At 40.9% G+C, this 27,368-nt stretch overlaps 1 long non-coding RNA gene across 2 annotated transcripts in view; it reads left to right on the plus strand.

Annotated features, from left to right (window-relative positions):
* LOC112547677 (uncharacterized) overlaps window positions 1-27,368 on the plus strand; it is a 337,654-nt gene that overhangs the window by 285,794 nt on the left and 24,492 nt on the right. Inside the window, exons 4-5 of one of the 2 annotated variants that reach the window (XR_003091472.2) lie at window positions 23,754-23,810; window positions 24,623-25,215. This is a non-coding gene — a long non-coding RNA (uncharacterized LOC112547677). Of the gene's footprint in view, window positions 1-23,753; window positions 23,811-24,622; window positions 25,216-27,368 lie in introns of those variants that run through there. The other variant, XR_012906383.1, reaches the window with a different exon arrangement.

Below are 27,368 nucleotides of genomic sequence, written 5' to 3' on the forward strand. Positions count from 1 at the left end.
GTCATGTTCTCTAAACCTTTAATCATTCTTGTCGCTCTTCTCTGTACCCTTTCCAATTTCTCCACATCTTTCTTGAAATGTGGCGCCCAGAACTGGACATAGTACTCCAGCTGAGGCCTAACTAGTGCAGAGTAGAGCGGCAGAATGACTTCACGAGTTTTGCTTACAACACACCTGTTGATACAACAGAGTTATTTCTGCTGACTCATCTTCACAGCCAGGGCAGGAGGGATCCTGATACCTTCCAATCTAGAAGGATGGAATGGTTTGGAACAGTGTCTGATGCTGAGGCAAAGGAAACTAGGGCAGGGAAGAATGGATCCTGTGGGGAAAACACAGGCACAAATGTAGTCTGATATATACAATATTGCTATTAAGCAAAGGAAAGTTCCAGAAAGAAGAGATTTGAAGAATTAATCCAATGGCTGATCATAGCATGTGGGTGAACATTAATGAAATATGGAGTACAACATGGTACCCTACATAGTTAGTTGATAAATCTCTTCCTTGAAATGGACAAAAGATAAGGCGCCAAGGTGACTCTCTGAAATCTGCAGCAGCCTTTCAAGACAGTGGAGTTTTACCACTGATTTATTTTTAAAAATCTAGTATGATTGCCACTAATCTAGTATGATTGCATCTGTTTAAGAGGGGGAGTACAATCTGTAATTTTTTATCTTCTCTCTGTGTTTTATTGAATTAATTTCAGTTTCTTTACCCTTTTAATGGAAAATCTAGTAATAAAATGTGTGCCATAACTTTCCCATTTAAACATATGAATTTTGCATTTTTTTGCACAGTCAAAACTAGGACTTTTCCCGACAATATTACAAATAGGTCATGCTTCAGGACCGAGTCACAAGATCATTTTATGGTAAAATTTTGGTGGCAGATGAAGGTCTACATCTGTCAATAAATAGGATTCCTGGAGCACTGAATTAGACATTCGTCTCTGCATGTGCAGACACCACAACGCTGTGCTACTGCAGTATCTGATGAAAACCAAGATTGTGTATTCTTGGCCAAAGCTCTTGAAAGGAAATTGGCATATGGAGCATGAGTTACTGGAACAATAAGGATCCGATTATTATCTGGTGTAATTTTGCATAGTTTCACCACTTTGAGACCTGGCCCCTACATTTAAGCCACTGACTGACTAGAGGACAATTTCTCCATTGCTATATCTTTGAATTTCTTCATTTTCTGGGCTCAAAACAGATCCTTATAGGATGAACGCATATTTATCTGGTTTAATTTATTATTATAGCATTTAATATAGAGCAAATGTGTCCAGCAAGTAGTATTTAGCCTACTTATAGTTCTTTCAATGAAATATATAGCTCTGAGAAATCAAGAATAATAGTATCCTGAAGCATTTAAAAATCAGATTATTGATGTTCTTCTAATGTTGCTGAAAGTATATAATATTCTTGGCTCTTGAAAGTTCAAAATGTATCATTTTAATTGTCTGGAATGATACCCTTTCTTGTTAGATTAACTAAGACTATTTTTTTTTCTTTTTCTTTTCTTTCTCTTAGTTGGAAGACAGAAGATTATTTGCAATTATTAGTTTTTCAAAAAATTAAAATAATTATTTCTCTCCTGTTCTTTGCCTATTAATATATTCTAAATAAAATGAAAAATACTAAATATAATACATTGTCCAGAGAAAATTATGACACTGAAATAAATGAGACTCAGAATTTGGTAATGAAGTGGAAAATTAAAAATTTAGACTGTAACTCTTTCCTTTTTGCAATGGCCCTGAATTTATGCACCTTTCTGGTATATAAATTCAGAAACAAAGAGAAGGCTGAAAAGAAAATTAAAAATACAGGTACTTTTGTGTCACAGTGAGCATAACAATAAAAATGTAAATCCTCCTTCAGTCTACATCTCTGCTGAAGTATTAGAAAAAAGATTAATTATTTTAACCCCATGATTAGACTACATTGATGTTCTTGATAGATGTGTGTTTGCCCTATGATTTATTAATACTCTTAACCATAAGTAGTTATTTCTCTTTCCTATGGCATTCATTAAAAATAAAAACCAGCTACATTAATTGCCAGACCATATCACACTGCTTTTGGGCCTGATCCTGCATTCCTGGTTCACCCCCAAATGCCACTAAAATTGTTGGATGTTTTGGATAAACTCGGATTCCTTGTATATAAGTAAGCTTTCAGAATTCTCATGCATTTATTAATATCTTGGCTTGATTTTAGGGTGTAATTGCACAGCTGCTTCTTCTGCAAGAGTTTTGAAAGTATACAAAACTCTCAATGTCATTCATTAATTGCTACTCAATAGTTCAAAGCCACAGCACTTAGAACTAATTCATTTCCTTCCATTTTTCTTCCTTGGTGATGTAACTTTGTTCAGGAATAGGCTCCTTTAATAGCTTTATATTTTTTTAAAAAACCTCTGTTAACAAGGAATTGGATTTTCAACCCAATCAATAATGTTAAAATTAAACTATATGTGCACCATGTCATCTGCTCCTCCTCCCTTATCTATTTTATCTCTCTTCAAGACCATCTCCTGGCTATGATAATTAATTCAAAGTGGAGTGAGTAGCTGGCTTGATAGAACCACTTGGAAAGAGACAAGAATTAGGCAGTCTAGGCACCTAATAACACATCATATAAGTTGGCCTTCACAATAACTTTATAAATAATAAAAACCTAGGGTAAATTTTGGTGGAAATGTACTCTGCTGAATTTGTAAGTGATTTGTGTTGTATTTAGAAAGTGGGTAGCAATAATAAAAGGAAAGAAGAAAAAAATTAACAGTGCTAACTTCTCCCTCCTCAAAATATTTTCTTAGATGCATAAGTGGATATGAAAAATACTAGGGTTTTAGTCAATGACCATTACCATAACAGAACTAGAACTGTTATTACACTTGACATCCTGTATCTCCCACATGCTGAGTATAAGAAGAAATCTGGAACATTTACATTTCTTCTCACCCTTGAGTGGTGTCATTATATTGTGTAAGCTGGTGTGGCTGAGGGAGACTGAGCATCCTCACAATTTAATCTGCTAGAGTATTTTCCAAGCTAAGAAAAAAGGAGAGAATTAACAGTTCTCCAGGGGCCACAGCCTTCAAGCAGGGTAGGGCCATATACTGTCTGGATTATGGCCTGCAGACAGGTACAGCTGTAGCTGTTTGTTAACCCCTCCTTTAAGCAGGGCCACACACCATCTATGGGGCTCGGTTGGGGAGTGCCTGAGGAGTGCAGGCCTCCTGGTTTAAACAGGAGTACTACTGCCTTCCTCGGGGTGGAGTGGCAGTGGGGACATGGGCCCACCCAACTCCATCGCATCAAAGCTCAGTGCCTAACCATGACAGAGTAGTCTCCCGCTGGGGATCTGCCCACAATACGCTAACTTTGTTTCAGGCCAGCTCTCAATCAGAGGGTATGTCTAGACTGCATTTAAATATCCCGTGCCTAGTTTGCATAAAAATGGCCACCGCGTTTTGCCGATTCAGCACTTTGTCGGCAAAAAGTGGCAGTCTAGAGGGGGATCTGTTGAGAAAGAAAGCCTTTTTTGACAGATCCTATAAACCTCCTTACAGGAGGCATAAGGGATCTGTCAAAAAAGGCTTTCTTTCACAACAGATCCCCTCTAGATTGCCACTTTTTGCTGACAAAGTGCTGAGTCGGCAAAACACAGTGAACACTGTCATGCAAATTAGGCGTGGGATATTTAAATCCCTGCCTCATTTACAATGCCGACCTGCCTAATCTGCATCCCTCTGCTGACAGAGGGATGCAGTTGTCCAAGTCAGACACAGGACTCATGAATTTGTCAGACCGCTCTGTTTATTAACAAATCCGCTCTGCTAATACACCCAGAAAATGTGAGTACCATACAAGGCTCAAACCCCTTGATTTATACAGGCAAAAGAAAGCAAAATTAACAAGATTACAAAAGGGCAAAACGCACATGATTCCCATGAGATTAGTCACGTATCTTCATTTCCATATCAAGCCTCAACAATTTCCTGTCCATATCTCCCTGGTTATCTCAATTACTTTCTGCCTAACACCTAATGTTCCTTTTCCTGTAATCCCAGACACACCTGGATCCACTCTGATCCTTCCTGCATACCTACAAATCTTCTCTTTCCTGTTCAGGAACAAACATTATTTCTTGAACTTATTCTATTATTACAGTATAATTCATCTTTCTCTTACAACCTAATTCTTTCTACTTTCACACAATCTAGACATACCCAGACTGTTGCCTGGTTTCCCTGGCCTACTTCTTACACTTCCACTTCGTACCTGTGTCTAGGGATTATTCCTTATCTCCCCAGGATTCAGTGCTAAGGGTAGCAATAGAAGCACTTCAGAATTGGGCATGGCAGGGATCTCTAGAAGGTCAGGCTGGTCCCTGGGGTAGCAGAAGTTCTCTTGGCTTCCCACTGCAGCAGCACTGAAGAAGAGTCTGTCTCCTTCAGCACCTGTGCTGCTGGGACAGTCCTTTTATATTTCTCCTTCCTGTCCTGCCCCACTGCTTTTGGAATGATGTATGGGGCATGATCCTCCTGGCTCTGCCCACTAGGAGGAGGAGAGGATTGAAGGGGGCATTAAAGACACTAAAAAATTAAAAAATCAAGCCAACTATTTATGGCGACATCAATTTAAAGGAGCTCCTGACAGAAAATTCTGGACAGAAAATTCTGGATAGAATCTTGTTTCCCTCAATGGCAAAACTCCTATGATTTATTCTCTGGGCATTCCCCTCTCCTCCAGTTTTCTTTTATTGTTGTTTATGCCTTTTAGTGCTTTCTTATGTTTTACAGTGTGTCTGTCCTGTAAATGGATGGCTGAGAGGCAGGTGAATTCTGAGTAAGAATTAATTTGTGCTGTCCTGTGCTCAAAATTAATTCTCACCTGACTCTCTCTATCTTAGCATATCATTTCAAAGAAGTAAGGTCAAAAAATTGAACTCCGTGAGTCAAACTCTCAGGTACTATTAATTAAAAATAAAAATAAAGTCTCCCTCAGATCACAAGAGAAATGTATTATTAAAAGTTTCTGCCTTATACCACCATCAATTAGAGATGGTAGAGAAACTAGGAGCATAGTGATATGGGATCAGTATCATGCTTTCATAAATCATCAAGATAATGTGAAACTATACAAAACTTTCAAATACATTTGGAAGTCTAGTTCATTGAAATGGGCCTTTTATTTCCTAATCCTATGACTTCCCCACTACAGAGATGTGAATTAAAGAGCATACCAAGGAGTTGTACTTCAGCTGTTCCTGTGTGGATGCTGGTGGCATGAACTTAAAGATACCTAGTTTGTGTTAACATAATTTTCTTTCAAATATGACTCTGTTAAGGTGAACAAGGTACCTTTTAGTTCAGGAGTAGGAAAGAAGCCAGAGGCAGTTCACCAGGGTTAGCCCCTGGCAAGCCACTGGTGCTTTATTTACTTGTGCATCTGTAGGTACAGCCCCAATGGCCACAGTTCACCATGCACGGCCAACAGGAGATACGAGAAATGGCAGGAACAGTGATCCTCAGCTGTACCTGTGGATGTGCAGGTAAATAAAACATTGATGGCTCACCAAGGGCTAACCCTGGCAAACAGTGTCTGGCCTGCTGGGTGCTTATTGTCCACCCGTTTGTTCTGTGTGGATTCTGCTGGCACATACCAAGTTAGCACGCTATTGTAGTATTGTGTGCTCTTCAGTATTCACCCCCATAATCTGCACAGTATAGGCACAACTCAGGACCTGGTGGTTGGTTTATGCAGAAATAACTTTTGGAGCTAGCTATACTTCTTCATAGAATGGAGCTGAGTGAATTAGATTTCTTTGGCAATTTTGAAAAAAAAATCCGGTTGAATTCAAAGCTATATTTTTCTAAAATTTTGGTAAATCAAAATGTTTTCTTTAAAGGAAAGCCTTGTATTTTGAAATGTTTAATTTTGATTCTGAGTACTTTTTTACATTTTTCATGTTTTAAAATTAAATGTGAATGATATTGCTAAAAATCATTTTAAACTGGAAGTTAAAAGTTGTTTTCAACAGAAAAAAATGAAGGGTTTTATTTTGAAAATGTCAGAACAAAACATGTTTTATTTTTTGCAGTTTGTTTGCTTTGACATTATTTGGCAAAGATGCCATGAATTTGTGAAAGTTTTCAGTATCACTAAAAAATTTTGCCCAGTTCAGTTGAAGAGTAATTTGTATCCTCTTCAAAGTAAGAATACAAAAAAAAGGTATATTTTAACATGTAAATACTTATCCACAGATTAATGAAATAATATAAACACTTTCCAGAACTGATATTCCAGGACAGATAGTAAAAATTAACCAAATGTTCAACACTGAAAGGAATCTGTTTTCTTGTAATTATTTTAATAATCAAGAAAGAATCAAAACTTGTATATACAATTTGGAATAAAATTAAGCTTGAAAAATTTATTTTTTTTAATTTTGAAAAACATTTTTATTTTAATTTTTAGAATTGATTTATATTTGCATAGTCAGAGAATATTTTAACGAGAGATATTGAGATTCAAAATGTTAAAACATTATATCTGTTAAAACAGTAAATATCTTTACATCAAATTCTAAAGTTCTCAATCAACATTTTTCTTCCTTTTCCTATTGGTAAGTTTTTATTACTAGCTATGCAAATTGTGTAACTTATTTCAAGTCAATTTCAAAATAGCTTGTTTCGAAATTTGGTGCCTTCTACATAGCATTTATTTTGAAATAAATCACTATGTTGAAAAGTCCCTTACTCCTTGTGGAATGAGGCTTACAGGAACATCAAAATAGAGAGCCATTCTATTGGGGTGAAATAATGGGCATGCTTGAAAGATGCGGAATAGTTATTTCGGGATATCTACAGTATCTGGAAATAGTGCTTCAGTGTAGACCTAGCCTAAGCGTACACTGGAAATAAATCTAGGTTAGCATCATCATGGTCATATCCTTTACATGCTCTTCAGTGGATACAATTGGGTTAAATATTTCCACTGGTGAAGCATTTGAGGAAAGGAAACTTCAAGTTTGGAAGGCAAAAAGATATTTAATATAAAAAGAAAAGGAGAGAAAACGAGATTTCTAGCTCTGAAGCAACAGACCCTCAATCGGATTATAGCATTGAGCTGTACTATTAGGTGCTCTAATGTTGTGCTTTTTCCACTCTCTTAATGCCTGTCATTTTTAAGTCATATTTTGTTGGAACAGCTTTTCAAAACATCTATTTTCACACAATTATTTACTACTAGCAGATGTACCTACTGGTGACTGGATATTTAACTGAAGTAATTTTTTTAAATAAATGACAAATGTAGATGGTTTATTTCAATGATTATCTTTTTAAATACATGAAAAAAATGAAGGCTAGAGTGAGGTTCCGGGGATAAGAAGTAGTAGAGGCAAGAGGCTTAAGGTAGAAGATTGGGAAGTGTTGGGGTAGCACAAGGCATGGGGTGGGGCCTCATGTCAGGGAGAAGAAAGGGGGGCTCAAGGTGAAGAGGCATAGAAGTTAAGGCAAGTGGGAGATGCAGGACTCAAGGGGAGGGGGCAGGGAAATGGGGGAGGAGGGCATAACTGGGCTGTCCATGGCAGCAAGGGTGGTGCAGCTCTGGCGGTGGATTCTCCCAGGGGGCCAAAGTTATACCCTTGGAGAGTGGCTCCTCCAGGGAGCGGGAACCTGAGTCTGCATATTTGTTAGTTGGGGATTGAGCTCCATGGCCCGGCAATGGCCTCCATCTACTCCCCACTGGCTTGCAGCCTGTTGAGGGGGCAGCCTTTCGACTATAGCTGTCCTGCTCCCCAACCGTAAGATGCTTCGCGGGGGCTTGCTTGAGGTAATAATGGCCACCCTGTCCTGTAGACTGTAGGTGGGGAAGGCATAGAGATCTGTGGGCTCTTTCCAGCCTCCAGCTGCCCTTCCTACTGTGCAGCTGCTTTCAGGAAGTGGCACCTCACAGGCTACCCCTGGCTTCCAGTAATCCCTCCATTCTGCAGCCTAATGGGGGGGAGGGTGTTCCTGGGGCTGGCCAGGCTCCTGGGGCTGCCCCCAGTCTTCAGGAAAGCCTCCCCCATGACCTCAGGCTATCTGGGCTCTGGAAGTTGCCCCCAGCCTCCGGTGGTCCCCCTGTGGCCTGCAGGCTGTTTAGGTGGAGATGAGGTTCTGGGAGCTGCTCCTAGCCTACAGTGCCCCTCCAACAGCCTTCAGGCTGTGAGGGGAGGAGGGGTAAGATTCTAGGGGCTGTCACTTTCCAGCAACTTGCAGGCTGTTGGGGGGGACAGGCTCCAAATGCTGCCCCCAGCCTCCAGTGCCCCACCCTTATGGCCTGCAGCCTGTTGTGGAAGGAAGGCTCCAGGGGTGCCCCCGCTCTAATAGGCCCTCCATGGCCTACAGCCTGTCTGGGGTTGGGGTGAGGCTCCAGTGACTGCCCCTGGCCTCCAGTGGCCTTCCTTTGGCCTTCAGACTGTTTGGGGTAGGGGCGAGGCTCTGAGGGCTTCTCCACTCCAGGTGCCCTACTTCAGTGCCCCCATCTCCATGGCCTGCAGGATTTCTTGGCAGTGGCCAGGCTCTGGTGGCTGCCCTATCCTCCAGTGGCCCCTTCAAGGCCTGCAGGGTGTCCATGTGGTGACAGACTCTGAGTTTGGGTCAGGGAAGCTACTCACCTGATCTGGTGGCAGGCTGATGGTGGAGCCCCAGTCCGGCTTGCCATTCTTTGAGCTGAAAATGCCTCCTCTGGCCTCTCTCAGTATCATGTCCCTCCCTTCTTTGCCCCTTCTCTTTCCATGTTATGGAAAACAATCCCATTCCAGGCACTTCCCATTTTCCAGGCATGACCAAAACCTGACCTTGCTTTAGGTTAGGGTCAGAGGAAGCTGCATACCAAATTTGGTGGTCCTAGCTCTTACAATTTAGGAGTTCTTGAACAAACTGACACACCAACGCACAGACAGACAGATGTATTCAGATTATATTAGATTATTCTTTTCTAATTAAATGTAGCTTGAAGGACAGCTGAGAAACAGACAATGAAGCACTGCAACTAACTGAAATGAATATGTGCTTTCTAATTCAATAATACTAGGAATGAAATTGACTTGATTGTATTCTGACTTGAAGTCTTAGTTTCAGTTCAAATAACCCTTTTATAATAATCCCCATATTCTGAATGTGATTTGTTATAGCAGTGCAACAGAACAATTTATTTTATATAAATAAGGTATTAAAAAGCATTCAAGGTTCTTGAACTAAAAGGAACATGGCCTAACAGATGTTAAATTTGTTAAAACAATATAGATATTAGAGAAGATCATGTTTATGTACATTGGAACTTCAAATAGTCAGCAGCTAATAGTTTTTTGCTTTCTTTTCCTTGACAGAAAAATAGACAGACACCGTTTCTATCTACATGTTTTCAACCATCTGCATGGGCAAATAAGTCTGGCATGATAATGTCCATAGTGGAGTCTATTAAAGAGCTCACCTAGGTTCTGCATAGCTCTGTCTTTTCTTTTCGTTCTTTTTTCTAAAATACTGTAAATTCATGGGGGATTTTCAAAGGCACAAATACAAAAAAGACAGCTGTGACCCATGAAGTTGCAGTGAGATATTGGTGCCCACTTGTTCTTTGTGCTTTTGGAAATCTTCCTCTGCAGTCACTGGAACAAAGCTTTAGCAAATGTATAGGATGCATTGTCCAAGAGATGTGCAGCTACCCTGACAGAGGTATACAGAGGTTTGCCTGTGTACCATTGCACTGACCTGATGATGGTTAGAGAATCAGGATCTGACATTAGAACAAAAAAGGGAGTAAGTGAAGAAGATAAAGTACAGTGGTGATGTGCTCTTGACTATTATTATTGTATTCTGTGTAGGTTCGTTGTTCCCTGAACGTGACCCTTCAAGCCCACTATCCTGCAGATTTCTGTTATTGGAGGCAGGTCTCCTTTGAAACCCAACATCTTTCACTGAGCATAAACAAATGCATTGCAAGCCCTTGTGACACTTCCTAAGTTCTGCATACATCTGCAGTGTCAAAAGAAGAACAGATTGTTACAATTTGCATTACAAAATCCAGTGTGCATGCAGAGTTGACTCTTTAAACCTCTATATACCTCTGTCAGGGTAGCTGCACATCTCTTTGACAGATCATAATACATTTTCACCTGATCACTGAAAAACACAGCAGAGGCTTAGGGCCTATTTCTCTGCCAAATTTCAAGTGACTCCTCTGACTCCAAGACTAGATATTTGCCAAAATTCACCATCATACTCTAAAGCAGCCAAGACACTGAAACATCTTTAAAAAAAGTTAGGAAATGTTTCTTAAAAAATCCTTAACATTGACAAAACTAACTTTTATAGACAAGGATCAATCATATAAACAATACTCTGTATTTACTGGATAAAATTTCTAAAAATAATTATCTGGATAAAGGATGAGGGGATTTCATCCCCAATCCCGCATTGAGCATATTGTCGGTGTAAGATCTGACATCAAAAAACACACTTTCTCCGAGAGGTATTCACTCCGGAAGCTATGTTCTTATTTCTAAAGCTTAATAAGTTATGTCTATTTTGTGTTTTCCTTTGGTTTTATTGGCTTGCCCTTACTCCATCTGTTTTACTATATTCTCCCCCCCCCCCATTTGTGTCCCCGTTACCTCAAATAACACAATCTACTAAAAATTCCCTGTCTTTCCCTACTTTCTCCATATGCCATCAACTCAGTATACATGTTGAAAGCTGATTAGTTTGGATGAACTGAAGTGTTGTATAATAACTGGTGTTGCTAATGGAGTCTTTATATTCCCCCATTCTCCCCATTTTGGAGGATATGAAGGTAGAAAGGGACTAAGGCCATGTCTATGCTACAGATAAGATCAAAGCAGCTGCAGTCGATCTTCTGGGGTTTGAATTAGAGGGTCTAGTGAAGAGTATGAGGAGTAAGTGAAGTTGAAGGGAGAGTGTGCTTCCTTCAACTTCCCTCAGTTTGGACAGTGCCAAAATTCAAGTTAAGATACTTCTGCTCAAGCTATGCAATGAATGTGGCTGAAATTGCATATCTTAATTGAAATGTATCCCCTAGTGTAGTCCAGGGTCAAATGACTTGCTCAAGGTCAGAAAAGAAGTTTGTGGCGGAGAAAGGACTTTAACCGAGGCCTCTTGAGGCCCAGGGCAGTGCCAAAGCGAGTGAAGCATCCTTCCTGTAAAAGAAGCACACCTTTCCCCCCCTAACTTTTATATTCAGTTGATATTTTATTCTTCATAAAGTATTATTAATTACCGAGGCTCCTTCCTTCAACAACAATTAAAAATGCCTCAAAGATATCTGAATACCTGCTGACTTCAGGTGAAGGTCCCATGGCTGTCTACATTGGAAAGGTTTAGCGCCTAAAGTGCTGTCGAGATGCAAAAGTTGCCAGAACTAATAACTTGACAAAACTGTTTTTCTGCCACCCTTTGTTGACATATCATGTCCACGTTGCTAGCTTCCCCATTGACAGACAGAGCAAAGTAATGCTGATAAGCATCCCACAGTGCCTGGCATCCTCTTCAATCGCTAAGCACTGTGGGAACACACAACATAGTGCTGGGCATTTTGGGAAGGTGAAAAACATCCTGCAAGCCTTCTCTTTGCTTCCGAGCCCTCCCAAGGCTTCTGGCTTACTTTTGTGCCATTTGAATGGCATTCCTTGCTGCAAACTCTAGCATTTGTGTCATGGATCCCAGACTTCTCTCCCACATTGTGTTCTGCAATGCATGATGATCTATGCACATAGAACAGCTACTTATGCGCTTAATATCTGAGGAAGAAGACCCGGATGCAGATGGCAATGTGAATGACACAGAACTTTCAAATGTGTGAAGCTGCAGCTGTGTGCTGATGTGGCCCCTGAATTGCAGCACAAAGATACAGGAATGAGAGCTGCTCTTGTTAGAAAAGCGACTTGCGTTTGTTTGGTAGAAGCTGGTGACTCCCGATTGCTTCTGTTCAGTTGCAAATCAGTTTGGAGTGGAGAAGTCGACCATCAGGGCAGCACTTACGCAAGTGTGCAGAACAATAAATAGCATTTTGCTGCGTAAGACTATGACTCTGGGAAATGTGGATGACACAGCAGCTGACTGCTGAAATGGGCTTTCCAAACTTGCTAGGGAATCGATGACACATATTCCAATTGTAGCACCACCCCACATTGTCTTGGAATACATCAGTTATAAGGGGTACTTCTCTATGGTGCTTCAGGTGCTTTAGGCATTTCACAGACATAAATGCAGGGTGGTCCGGGAAGGTGCATGATGCATCCATCTTCAGGAACAGGGCCTCTACAGAAAGCTGCAGGCTGGGACTTTTTTTCTGACCAGAAAATTAGAGTGGGGATGTGGAAATGCCTATAATGATGCTAAATGATGCGGCTTACCCTTTCTAACCTTGGCTCATGAAGTCTTACATGGGGCTCCTGGACAGCAGTAAGGAGCTGTTCAATATCAGGCCAAGTGTATGCTGTGTGGTTATTAAATATGCCTTTGTCAGATTGAAAGGGAAATGGAGGTGTCTCTATGGCAGGCTGGAGCTTTTGGAGGATCATATCCCCAAAGTGGTGACTGCATGCTGTAGCTTAGATAATTTGTGAGAGTAAGGATGAAGTGTTTGCCCATGGATGGAGTAATGGGACACAGTGCCTGAATGCACAGTTTGAACAACCAGACACTCGTCTTGTCCAAGGAGCCCATAGGATGGTCATCAATATCAGGAATGCTCTGAGGAACCACTTTAAGACTGAGGGGAAGCCTCATCCCACTGCTTATCCTGAGCAGAGCATTCCCATGAAACCAAGGGATATTATAGCTTTCAAAGGGAAGCTGCATCACATCTGTCTTTATTGATGTCTTTCAATCATGATAATCAGTGATAAGAGATGGTCAGGGCTATTGGAAAACCTCACAATGATGTTAGTGTCCAGCTGTCTAAGTCACCACTGCTTTGATGGGGAGTGGAGTGTTCTGAAAAAAAACATTATCTGATTGTGAAAATGAAAATGTGTGGTCATAAAGGGACAGTTACTGGATAAAGAATTTTTTATGTGCAGCCATAGAGGGTGATGTGTGGATGTAGAGGGACCATTGCTATGAAAGGAGTTGCATTTGCTGACAGAGAGGCCTTTGGTTCTGTTCACTCTGCATGTTGCTAAGACACTTCAGCATCTCATTTTGATCTTCCATGAGCTTTAGCATGTGCTCAGTCGCTTCTGTTTTGACTTGCATCTCCCTAGTTCTTCTTTGCTCCCTTTTCTCTGTTTGAATCATTGAATGCCACAACACATCCCTGACCAGATTCTCCTTTTTCCTCTGTGATTTTTTTCCTTAGTTGATGGAGTCTTTCTGTGGGGAATATGCCTGACTTCTCAAGGTCTCATCCAGAAAAGTAACCTTAACAATAGAGTGACTGTACTCTTTCTGATAAATATTGTAGCATTTTACTGACATGCAAGTCTTTGAACAAAACTGGCTACTTTTCTTGTTACCCCAGAGGCTCCACACCCTCTGATCATGGAGAGTTTTAAAGGTGAGGAAAAGGGGGAAGATAGTTGGCTGTCGGTCTTCAAGAAAATACAATTCTTGCTGTTACAGCAGGAATCCATGGAAACCATTTGTAATAATCCTACACTTGTCTACAGGCTACCATTATTCTGGCTGACATATCCCTGCTGAAGGTTAACGGGCAAACCCAGGCTCAAATTCTGCATGCAACTGTGTGCGTGGGGCTGTACCCCCTCCTTATGCAGCCAGGCTCTGTACTGCCTTGGTTCCAGCAGCACAGTTTGAGGAATGATTTGGGAGAGTGTCGTATCACGGTGGTTGGGAAATGGCAGCCCTGCCACAAAATCTTTGTGAGAAAATTAATAAGTTCCTTAGGCAAAGCTTTGACACACTCCCCCAGCAAGATTCTGCTGGTAGCTTTGTGTACATTTATGCTCTGTTTGGACATAACACAGACTCAGGCAGGGCTTAGCCAGCTCATAGAAAGACATCTGTGGTCACCCCACACCATCGCCACTCTAGCTGCAAGAGCAACTTGCCATGCCATCCCCACCACACTGCAATATACAGCAACTTACCACCCTGCATGACTGCTGCCCCCACTCCTCTAGTTGCACTTGAGCAACTTTCTATCCCACATGGCGACTGCCTGCACTACACTCTCCCGCACCCCCCAAGGCACAGCAACTGACCCTGCATCTCTTCCCTTGCTTCATGCTCCATGTACAGTTGGTGAGAGTCCTCATAAAACTTGGGACTTGAAAACAATTCCTTGCTGCCTGGTGCACAGGTTGTCACCAGACTGCGTTCTTCCTCCTCATCCACTACCATGTCTTCATTAGTGGCTGCTGTCTCTGGGATAACTCCGCCAGGTCACAATTATTTACACTGGGCTTGATGATAGTAAATAAAAGTGATTTTATTAAGTGCAAACAGTAGGATGTAAGTGGTTATCAGTGAGAACAGGCAAACCAAAGTAGATGATAAACTTAAAATAACAGAAAACACGTTACTAATTCTAACACTAAAACCTCAGTACAAACTTATTACAAACTCATCCTAAAACTGTTCTTGTTCTATCTAAGCCTTCAAACCAGGGAAATTCCTTTGCTCTGGCATCTTTGGACCATCTTCCTGGGTGTGGCATGCCAGCCAAAGATGACAAAACTCCTAGCTTCCTATTGTTTTATAGATACCACCTTTCCATGGACAATTACTTGGTCTACCTCTACCAGTTGGGGTGGACACATGACTTCCTAAGACCAACCACTACTAAGACTTAAAAGACAAAAGACACTGTTTAAAGGGGTAATTACTTCCACATTGAGGCGTCCCAGTACCGGAAACACCCTTGATGGCTTTCGTTCACACATTTGAATACATAAAGCATTCCATTCTCTACATGTCTAATTTTACACACAAGGACGATATGTACACCAAAATATGATATATAGACCCTGCAGATTACAACATTAAGATTGATAGGTTACATGAGGCAATTTGTCCCACTTCTGCATATTTGTGTCCATAAATCCATTTGGCAAAGCATAGGGAGAGGGGAGGTTCCATCACACAGCCCAGGTCCAAAAGCTCAGGGGGAGGCCTCAGAGCATGCCATAGAAGTCTTGGACTTCCAGCATACTTTAAGCCTATTTAAAATATATCAATATCTGTGAAATATCCATGAAGTGTCGTTTATTTTAAATATATTGGAATGTGTCTTCTGTTACTGCAGATTAGTCAGAAAATTTTGAAATAGACTTACTGTAAAATAGATTTCTATTTCTTCTTGATCATGCTCAAGCTGCAAATACCATGGAAGCGTTTTTATTGGGGTATTTTGTTACCTTTGCCACCTCCTGAGATCAATAATATCCAGATGTGCCAAAATATTTTCAATTATAGGGAGAAAATAAAGTAAATGAATCTTTCAACCCTAAGTAAATGAACAAGAAGACGAATCCCATGAGTTCATACAATCTTCAATTACCAGGTGTGGTCAGTGGTCTGGGCATTGGTTAATAGGACTTTGATTTTTAATATAATTATATTTTCTTTAGAATGTCAGCATTTATTTTGTCAACATTAGAACCCACCTGAAAATATTCATTATATCTTCTGAACAGTACACATATTTAAGTTGTGTTAAAGACTCATCTAAATATGCTCTCTGTTTAAATTAGGGTTTGAACGCTAAAGAAAATCAGGTTTATGAATTGGTTGTGTCAGTCTCATCAGCTGTTCCTGAAAGATGTTTGCCTCAAATAACAATAACCTTAAGACATTAGCTCTCCTCACAAGATTTCAACTGAATCTGAATTGGAACTTGCCCATTAGGTTTAGGATCCAACCCAGACACAAAATCATAGGAGTGTTTGACTCCTGGATTTCTTCTTCTCATTCCTTAATCTTTTTTCATTCCTTTTACTTAATTTTTGTCCTGCAATCAGAATATGAACTCCTTTTCAAAGAACATCACTGGCATGCCCAATCCTCAATTTACTTAGAAAAAACTAGTTTGTTTTTTACTGCACATTTTACTCATCAAAGAGTTTAAATCAACCCTGTAAAATCATCATGAAGATGAACCAACCAAGACACAAAATCTACTTCTTTGTCATACTAATTGGAAAGCTAAACCTATTTCAATCATCTGTTGAAACAAGTTATACATCCCGGGCAAGTGGGAGTTTAAAAATTTGCTAAGAGGGAACATTTTTGCACGATTTGAAAAAAAAATTAATGAAACACAAAACAAAAGAAAAACCACACCGATTTTTACAAAACAAACAAAATAACATTTTCTTTTTTCAGCCAACCTAATTTTTTTAGTAGAAGTGTTATTAACTTAAATGTTGTGCGGTTACCTCAGTTTTCATTTTACCTTGCATGATCTCTTCATTTTACGTAGCATGAGATTCATGCTAAAATTTGACACTTTACGCGTGGGTCTCAACAAACACTCTAGTTATCTTACCCATTACAAAGATAGGTTCCCCAATTATCACCTCTAATATCATTAGCTCACAGACACTTACCTCCCTCCCCCCCCCCCCCCCCGCATCCCCCTTCTGTTCTGAAATTTGATTTGTCCTTTTCATATGTGTTCATTTTTTTAAATTGTATCCTTTGGTATATATGGTTGTGACTATTTTCTTCCACTGTTTGATCTGAGGAAGTGGGTCTGGCCCACGAAAGCTCATAATCTAATAAACCATCTTGTTAGTCTTTAAAGTGCTACATAGTCCTGTATTTTGCTTGATCTCTTAAAGACATTGCTAAACGAAAATTGCATTTGAAAAAAAAAAGATGCATATTCACTAAATATCAACTAATGTCAATATAACTAGAGGTTAACATAACAAAGTGCAGTACCAATCAACAGAAGGTTTCCACTGTAAAAGAACCAAAATATATATTCTGATATCCAGCTACATAAAAAGCCTGGTATTATCATTTTTATTCTGAATATGGTTTTGGCAAGGATGCAGCTATCTTTAATGGAATCCAAAAATGTCATTTTGTTAGCTCAGTACATCCATTTACCATCATACTTTTTAGTTTAAAGATTTTGTAAGGAAGTAGCTAAGTTTAAATATATACATATTTGCAGGAGTGTTTTTTTTTCCCCCAACACAGTACTTAATAGTTGCATAGATTGGCAGGAAAATAAATATTTTCTGAATGGGCACCAATACAAATTAGCTACAAATTTTTAAATAAACTAGTCCAAAGCTCTGAATTATTTCCCTTTTCCCCACCCCCAATTAAATATTTTAAATCTTGCTCCAGAACAGGTCAGGCATTCTAGTCAAGAAGATGCATTGTATGATTAGAAATGTTTTTATTCATGTTACAGTTCTCTTGCTGAGTAAATATTGATCAGACTTTGCAATACCCTGAGGCTGAATTCATTGCATTCGAGAAAGGAGAACAAAACTGCCTCAGGCTACTGTGTCTTCTCAGGAAAATGCAATGAACAAAAACGTGCATGTAGTTATAAATTCATAAGAGCTGATGATGCAGAAAGATTATTTATGAGCAAGTTGTTTCAATTTGATAAATTATTTCATGCTAGAGCATTGCTGGAGAGGGCAAATACAACTCCTTTTAAAGTCTCTGGAAGGCTTTGCACTGACTTCAGTGAAATTTGTACTACCTCTTTCCCCTACCTTTTTAAGAAATTTAAGTAGTGTTGAATCACTTAATTACCTTATTTTACATTGGTGTAATTCCTCTGAAACCAATGGCTAAACAGGCACACAAGTCTTCATGACTTAGGGTATGTCTACACTGCATGCTTGTTTCGAAATAAGCTATTCCAGAAGAAATATTCCAAAATAGCTTATTTCGAAATAGCATGTCTATACTATAGGGAAGCTTCAAAATTAGTCTGAGGCAGGCTTCTCTAATGTAGATGCACTACCTCAATTTAGAGCCCCAAGAGGCACTGAGGAGTAATTGGTTTGAATGGCCCTAGAGAGGAGCTATTTCAAAATCGCATCAGTGGAGTGTTCACACTACAGCTATTTTAAAATAGCTATATTGGAATAGGTATTATTCCTTGTGGAATGAGGTTTACAGAAGTTGGAACAAGTCATCAGTTATTTCAAAATTATTTTGAGATAGCGGAATTGTTGTGTAGATGCACACATTGTTATTTCGGAATAACGGTTGTTATTCCGAAATAACGCCACTGCGTAGATACACCCTTGGAGAATCAGACTCCATAGCTTAAGAAACTTGATATATGTGTATTCCTAATAAAGGAAGCAGCAGGTCAGATTCTGATCCCAGTTGCAGTGGTGTAATTCCATATTAATTTACAAAACTGTAAATGAGATCAAAATTTGGCCCACTTTTAATAATTAAAAGAGACATGACACAAGAAGCCATTCTGTACTCTCAGAACCAAATTCTCCTCTCACATTAACTGATATTACATCAATAATATTCCCTTGATTTCAGGGGAGCTAGTCTTGATTTAACTGTGTAACAAAAAAATCAGGTGCATAATTTGGAGCTGTGAAGCTCCTGAGTTGTTTCTTTTTTTCTCTTTTTCTTTTCTCCTTTTCTCTCTTTTTCTCTTTCCTCCCTTTTTCTCTTTTTTTCTCTCTATTTTTCTTTTATTTATTTGTATTCAAAATTTAGAACTGGTCTATAATTTCCCATCAAAAGTATTGTTTCTTGTAGTTTTTTTTTTTTTTTGATTAACCTGAAAATAGCTTTTAATCTAAATAGACATTTTTGGTTTTAGCAAAAGAAAACAAAAACTCCTTTTTCACAAGCATAAACTGAATTTTTTATTTCAGCAAACTAGCATCCTCCCAACTCTGCCCGGCCCAGTTGTTTGGTTTTCAGTTGCTGAAAGCTGAAAAATGGTTAGGTGATGTGAAATGTAAAGTGAAGCAAAAAGAATCTGGCAGATTTTCATTTTTGCAAAGTTTTCATGGGACAGAACTATAACTTCTCAACCTACTCAAAAAGAAATAACTTGAAATGTTTTCTGCATTGACAAGTATATCATGTGCCCTTCATGTGCCTTCCCTAGAGTATCACAGCACTCCCACAGTCTGCAGTCTGCATGCGTTTACCCCTGCTTCAGGGCACAGGAGCTGGAGGAAATTGCCTTGGGGTACTATGAAGAAGCCAAGGGGATTGAGAGAGCTAAGACATAATTTCCTAGTTTTAGTATTTTTCACTTTTAAATGCTAAGGAGAGATTATGCATGTCACAGCTGCAGTCTATTTAGGCAGCAGGCCAAGCTGTGCTACAGTATCTGAAACTTTGTTTTATCATCATTTTAGTGTGTTCCTTGCAGAAAAATAAATCAAAGCTTCAGATTCTGCACAGTTTAGCCAGCTGTCTAAATAATAACAAAGTAAAATAAAAGTTATGTACCTTTGGTGTAGTTCACAAATGGGGAAATTATACAGGGCCTCCATGCTTGTACATCATTGATTTATGCAACTTATCAAAGTTATTGTCTCAAAAACTTGCATCTCTCTGCCACGCCATGGCTGCAGACCTCCCAAGTGGTCCAGGTGGCTGGGAAGGCAAGCTGCTGCACCATGGCCGCAGCCTTTCCAGGTAGCCGGAGACCAGTGCTGCTGTCCCACAGCTCCAGCCTTCCCCAGTGGCTAGAACATGTAGGCAGTTTTGGGACGGAAATGCCTTGCTTTGTCTACATTACCAACCCCCTATGTGCATCCACCTTAAAATTGCTGCTTCTAGGTTGTATTTTCCTTGTTTGTTATTGAGAAGGTCATTCAGGATAGTATCAAAAATCTTACTAAAGTCGAGATTTACCACATCTACTGCTTTTCTCTATCTGCAAGGATTGTTACCCTATCAAAGAAAGCTATAAGGTTGGTTGGACATCTGTTCATAACAAATCCATCCTGACTGTTACTTATCACCATCTTCTAGATGCTTGTAAATTGACTACTGGTCAGGCATTTGCCCTACATATAGGGCAAAAATATGCAACTTGAAGAGGATACAATTTAATTAAACTAGATTGTCCATGGCCGAATCATAGAAAAATATTCCTAAAAAGAGAATAAAAACCCTTGGAAGAAATCCTGAAATATGTGATGTGTTCTAAACACACTGCAAGGGTTATGGCAATGTGCAATATACTGTTGCCAAAATAATGCCCTAAATTTCTGCACTATTCTTCCTTGAGAGAGAATATTTACTCATATAAAAATAGAAAACTCTCACAAAGCAAACTTCTCTCTTTTGGTGGATCTTTCCTTCCTAGCAACTTCTTTTGGAATATTCTGTGGGGACTAGACTCCATGACAGGGGTGTGCAATAATTTTTGGTGGAAGGCCACTCCAGGATTTTGGAAAGTGGTCAAGGATGCACTTTTCGGTGGAGGAGGTTCTGGGTGTAGGATGGTGGTTGGGTACAGAAGGGTGCATGAGATAAGGGACTATGGTGCAGGAGATGGTGTCAGGTCTGAGAGGGAGTTTGGGAGAAGGAGGGGTTGTGACCTGGGTCAGGGGATAGGGTTGTAGGATCAGGGTGGGAGTATAGGTGCAGGAGAGGATTCTGGCCTGGGGGAGGGATGTAGGAAGGGGTACAGAGTCTGGGAGGGAGTTGTGACCTGGGGTGGGGGGTGCAAAGATTTTGGATGATGACCTGAGGGAGGATGCTGGGGTACGTCTACACTACAGCTGTAATTCGAACTAAGCTAATTCGAACTAACGCGTCTAGAACTAAAAACTAGTTCGAATTAGCGTTTTGCTAATTCGAACTAGCATGTCCACATTAAGTGGACCCTGAACCGGGCTTACGGATGGCCGGAAGCAGTGCCGGCAGGGCATCAGAGGAGGACTTAGAGTGTGGAGATGCTGTCTCAGGCTAGCCGAGGGCTGTGCTTAAAGGGTCCCGACCCCCACCCCGGACAGACAGTTCTCAGGGGTGCCCCACTTGCAAAGCAGTCCTGGCTTGGAGTGCCCGGAGTACCCACACTGGGCACATCACACCACTCGGACATCAGCCTGGCTACACTTGCCGCAGGCTGCCATCTGGGGAGAGGGGACAATTGGGGGGCTGCAGGAGAGCTTCCACACCCAGAACCCACAGAGCCAGCCCAGTCCTCCCCATCAGGGGCTCGTACCCCATTCCTCCCTCACCTCCTTCCACTTACCCCTCCCTAGTCCCTTTTCTTGATGTACAAAATAAAGGACAATTGTGTTCAAAAATGGAATCTGTCTGGGGGAGACTGGGAAAAGGAGGTGGGAGGTGGGAGAGGGGAAGAGAGAGGGTGGAAGAGAGGAGGGCAACTACAATGATCAGGGGTTGGGAACAGGTCCCATATGAAGAGAGGCTAAAGAGACTGGGACTTTTCAGCTTAGAAAAGAGGAGACGGAGGGGGGACAGGATAGAGGTCTCTAAAAGTAGGAGTTGGGTGGAGAGGGTGCATACAGAAAAGTTCTTCATGAGTTCCCATAAAGAAGGACTAGAGGACACCAAAGGAAAGGAATGGGTAGCAGACTTCAAACTAGTAACAGAAAGTTCTTCTTCACAAAGCAAAGAGTCAACCTGTGGAACTCCTTGCTGCAGGAGGCTGTGAAGGCTAGAACTAGAACAGAGTTTAAAGGGACGTGAGATCAAGTCATGGAGGTTGGGTCCATGGAGTGCTATTAGCCAGGGGGTAGGAGTGGTGTCCCTGCCCAAGGTTTGTGGAAGGCTGGAGAGGGATGGCATGAGACAAATGGCTTGGTCGCTGTCTTCGGTCCATCCTCTCCAGGGTCCTTAGGGTTGGCCACTGTCGGCAGACAGGCTACTGGGCTAGATGGACCTTTGGTCGGACCCAGGACGGCCATTGTAAGCTCAGGGCTCAGGGTCGGGGGTCTCCGTGGACCACCTTGATTTTCATGCACACCTGCTCCTGGGTGGCCAGGCTGGCAGCTCTCCTGCCCTAGACGGCCACTTTCCTGTGCCTAGTGCGGAGATCGTGGACAACGTCCACGATGTCCACACTAGCCCAGGCAGGTGCCCACCTCTTGCCGTCCCGGGCAAGCTCCCGGGAGCTGCCAGCCTGGTCCCAGGAAGAGAGGAAGGGCTGGGGGGCATCGGGTGGGTGGCTCGATCTGTGCCAGGTGCAGGGTCTGCTGGCTGGGTGCTGGCAGGCTTGCACCTGGCACGGGCACCGTAGCCAGCCCATGCCCCTTTAAGGGGTCCGGGGCCGGGAGGGGGGCAGATGAGTTTCCCTGGTGTTGGCCAAAGTAGCCACCAGGGAAACCTGGGGAGGGCTAGCCTCCCACTAGTTCGAATTAAGGGTCTAAACAGCCCTTAATTCGAACTAGTAAGTTCAAACTAGGCTTAATCCTCGTGGAATGAGGATATACCTAGTTTGAACTAAGCGCTCTGTTAGTTCGAATTAAGTTCGAACTAATGGAGCGCTAGTGTAGCGCCTATGAAAGTTAGTTCGAACTAACTTTGTAGTGTAGACATACCCTCGGGGTGCAGGAGGGACAATGGTGCCAGAGACAGGCTCTGGCTGGGAGACACTTACCTAAGCATCTCCCAGCATGCAGTCCTGCCACACCCCAAGACAGGCTGGGCTCCCTGCCTGCTGCAGCCCCAGACTGATTAAAACTGCAGGCTGCTCCCTCCATGTGACTCTCAGCCTGAGCAGGGAGAGGCTTGCACTGCCCCTCTTCCTCCAGGCCAATCTCTCAGTTTCTATTGGTGGTTGTTTCTGGCTAATAGGAGCTGAGTTTTGGGTTGGGGTAGGGAGATCACACAAAGCCTCCCCATCCCTCCTTAGCAGAGAGCCACACAGAGCAGCCCTGCACTGAAAACAGTGGTAGCTGTGTGCCTGAAGGTCCTGGCAGGGTAGCCCGCACGCTGGATGCAGTGGCTTGGTGGGCCAGATCCAGCCTGTGAGTCGTATCTTGCCCACCCCTGCTCCATGACCTACGAAATCAATATTTTTCCACTGATGTCTTCTCTCTGATACTGTTAAACTACTGATTGTTTTCTTTTCAGATAGCCTACTCTACTTTTCAAGGAAGATAATGTGACCGCTTCCTACAACAAGTTCAAAGTTTGTACTGTATGTAATCATCTGTTATTTTAGGTTTTTCTATACTCTTCATTTTGCTGCGTTGTTTGTATATCATTGTCCACTGGGCTCTGGAAAAATACATTTGTGCATATCAGTATTTACCAGATTTACTTTTTAGGTTTTATTAATGGCATTCATTCCCTTTCATAGTTCCTTGCTTACATTGACAACTCAGTCCTACAATGATATACCTGTTCTTTTAGAAGCAGCTTTATAGTAGTGTACCTTGTCATGAATAAACTATTACATTGATTTAGAATTTACCAGTCTTATTTAAATCTAATTTAAAATGGGTATTAGAGACATTTAGGCGATTATTAGCTGGCGAAAATGCATGTAACTGCACCAATTTCAATGGACCTACATCAGTATACACTAGTTGATACCCTAATCACATAATGTCAGGCTGTGAGGTTGACAGTACCCTGAATTATATTACATTGGGTTGCATAGGAAACAGAGTGAAAGCCCATGCAATATTTTGAATTGTCTTTATTCAGTTTAGAATGACAGATGGTTCACTGTCATCTGTGTTTAACTGAGTAGCCCTGACCAAAAGATTTATAACAAATAAAAATCTGATGATTTTATCCTTCTTTTCTACTTCCAGAATATCCAATCAGGCTGTGATTTCCTCAGATGAATTTGTTCTTTGGAAATGTCTCAGGTAATTATTTAAAAATATTATATATTGTTTGTGAACAATTCTTTGGCCAGGTGCTGAAAGGGTTAGAATGTGATGTGTATTATGACTGGGTAGACAAGTGGCCAAGAAAGAATAGGTGAACGTGAAATCAACATGAATTTTCCCTATATCTTCCTGGTGATTGTGGAGGGTCTATGAAATCTTGACAGCGGTTTGAGTTTGCCTTGGAGGAAGACATGCCCTCTACTCTGGAGGAGAGCTCCAGTCATCTTCAGTGAGTAAAAGCAGGTATTCTCATCTATCTTGGGGAAATAGGAAACAAGACAGTGAATGTCAGAAGAAGAATCCCTCCTGAAGAACCTAGAGGGGTCAAGCCTGGAGAACATCCTGGTTGAGACTACCAATCAAGAGTGGAAAAATAGGAGAGATCATCAGAGGAAGGTGGAACCATCAATTTCAGAGGAGAGATGAAAAGGGGGATTTCCTACCTCAGAGAAGGGGGATGGCTGAGACAGGAAACATTATGGAAAAAGTGGTGACACTGTTAGGATTGAAAGCTTTATTCTTTGTTATATTTGTATTTTAGGTTTAGCAATATAGTAATGTAGTCTAATAATGTAGCAATAATATAGCAATATACATTTAATATTGTATTGAATTAAGTCCTTTTAGTTAAATGTCTATTCCTTTGCCCTAAAAGTGAGTTTAGTAAATGAGCCTAAGTGGAAGGACAGTTCTGGGTATTGTGTCTGTGTTAATAAGATTAGAAAAACGTTGAAGGCCAAAGCCTTAATTGCTTGATTTACAATGCCTCTTTGCTTTGCCCGATGCAGATCTATGTAATTTCAAAAGTCCTTGTAACATTGCTCAGGTGGGCGAGAGGAGTATGAATGTGTCGAGATAAGATGCAACGTTATATTGCTTAGAACCAGATGGCCAGAGAAGGGGGGTGAGCGAGCATGGGCAAAGGCCAGAAAACGAGGTGACCTGGCTGCAGAGAAGTCATCTATAACCATCCATGTGTACCTCCTACTCACAAGAGGATTGGCAGAGTGGCAGATTGACGAGTCTTGAAGCGTAGCAGGCACCCCTAAAGACGATTGATTACAGGATGAGCCTTGGAAGATGTTTGGGAACAATTGACATCAACAAGATAACATTCCGGTCACAGAGAAAAGGATTATAAAAGCAGGGTGCTTTGCTATGGAACTTTGGGTTCGTCTGTCACCATCCCTAGAAGAGCATCGGCTCGCGACCGACAAAGGCCCTGCTCCCCTCTGTGTTCAATCTAGCTGGCCACTAGATTGACACAGACTCTGGACTGGTAACTACGACATCATCTGACAGGATTGTGTATGCATGATGTTTTGTGTGTGTATGTGATTGAAAAGCATATGCAACTGTTGTATTCTCAATAAATGCGGCATACTGCCTTTTTCCCTATAAAAGATCTTGTGTGCTTCGTTTAAGCAGACAACAATAGCAGTATAGAAAGGAGGTCCCTGCTAGTACATCTAATGTAATCTCTGTAATATTTTAAGGACTTGATAATACTTGGACCTCTGAGCCACAGATAATAGACTAATTTTCATTTTAATACATTTGTTGTGGGTGCAGCATGAGATGCATTCAATTTAAGAATATTCACTGTCAAAATGTGTTCAAATGTGATTTATAGGGTTGCTTGTCAGTCAAGGAACAGAAACAATACCTTACAATGCGAAACACTCTTCTTTTCCCAGGACCTGAAAATCCATCCCACCATAAAGAATCAATGATAAGGTTTAATTTCAAAATATTACTGATCTATTTATTAAGGATTCTGCATGTGCTCTTGCTTTCTGCTTCTGTAAACTCTGGCATAATTCTCATCCTCCACTTTGGGAAATAGCTTAATAACTTATTGTCAATAATCACGCATTCCCTGTCCTTAAAACAAGTTTTGAATTTAATTTATTTATACAACTAGAGAGCAAAAATTCCTTATGCTCAATAGTCAGTTCATGTCATTTGCCTTCGTGTGAATATCTACATTATTATAGGATGAGTGAAGAGTTGTTGTCATATATTGTAGATGATCTAAAAGATAGTTTACCACAAATGCTGTAACTTAACATACCTTGCCTGACCCATGATGATTTTAGCAAAAATACATCTCCAGTGAGTTGCCCCTCATTTACACTGTGGATATGAGATCATAATTAAGCACACCAACTATAAGAGGAATAAAGCACAGGGCTTTTTCACTTAGTTGTCAGATAAAATAACATGCTCATTAAGCTACTGACTTGCATTTTGTGTAGTTATTTATGCAAATGCAAAGTAGCTGTAAAATGCTCCCTCTCTGCTTTGGTAGGCAATAACATCCTCTTGGCACAGGTGTAAACGATTGCACAAAGTGAAAGATGGAGAATTAAGCCCACTAATTTACAAAGCAGAACTTTGCAGGTTGGAAACATGGGGACAGTTTCAGAGGAGCTCAGTAGTTCCTATTGTGACACATATCGCCAGATTCTCAAAGTATACATGCGCTGAACTCTTCTGAAAATGTGGCCCACACAGTGTGTAGCTTTGGATTTGCATTTCTGACATCCTTTCCACTGGTTTCTGCAAAAGCCACTCGGTGCTCAAAGGGAACTGCAAGGCAAAACCGAGCAAAACCGTAAGATTTTCCAGGAACTCCACATATGTGTCCAAAACTAATTTTGCATTAACCTATCCTTCTTTTAAATTGGACATCTTTCTCACTGGATTTATGCACCTCACAAGTCCTCCAATCTCTCAGTTAACAAGCTGAGTGTAGGTGGTAAGTTTGGCTTTTTGGAAGAGGTATGTCCAGACGTAGTGATGTGGAAGAGCATGTGTTTACACTGCAAAGAATAATACACAGCACTGAGCTCAGGACCATTGTCTCAGGCTTGCAGGGCTAAAAATAACATAGTAAACATTCCTGTTTGGGCTGTAGCCCCTGCCCTGAAAACTGGTGGGACGAAAAGTCTCATAATCAAAGCTGCATCTTGATACCTCATGAAACCTGAGACTCAACATCATGGATTGTTGTTTGTAGCACAGACATACCCTAAGGACACATTTACATTATGCAGAAGATCGATGCAGCTGTAGTCAAGCTTCTGGGGTTCGATTTAGTGGGTCTAATAGAGGAGCCAATGGCAGCATTTGCTGCCATCAGTCTCCTACTGTGTGGGTGGCACAGAAACATGATGTACGATACATCAACCAGCTATGTAAACTAGCTGGAGTAGCATATCTTTGACCTTTCAATGCAATGATAGCAGCTACAATCCACTGTAAGTAGCAAGAGGGGATGGTTCTGAATATTAACTCCAATCTCAGCTCTGAAATCTAAGCATTTAAAATATGGATATCAACAGTGTGATTAGAGTATACATAACTTGCTAAAATAAATTATCAGAAATAACCACTTTATTTTTCTGGTGGCAGACAGTCAGATATGAATTGATCCATGATTTTTTTGGTTTGGGGCCAACTCTAAAGTCATTTTGGATATTTTTGTTTACTTACCATTTGATTAGAATAACAGATATAAGGCTATAACAT

Source organism: Pelodiscus sinensis, chromosome 10, assembly GCF_049634645.1.
Source record: "Pelodiscus sinensis isolate JC-2024 chromosome 10, ASM4963464v1, whole genome shotgun sequence".
NCBI lineage: Eukaryota > Metazoa > Chordata > Testudines > Trionychidae > Pelodiscus > Pelodiscus sinensis.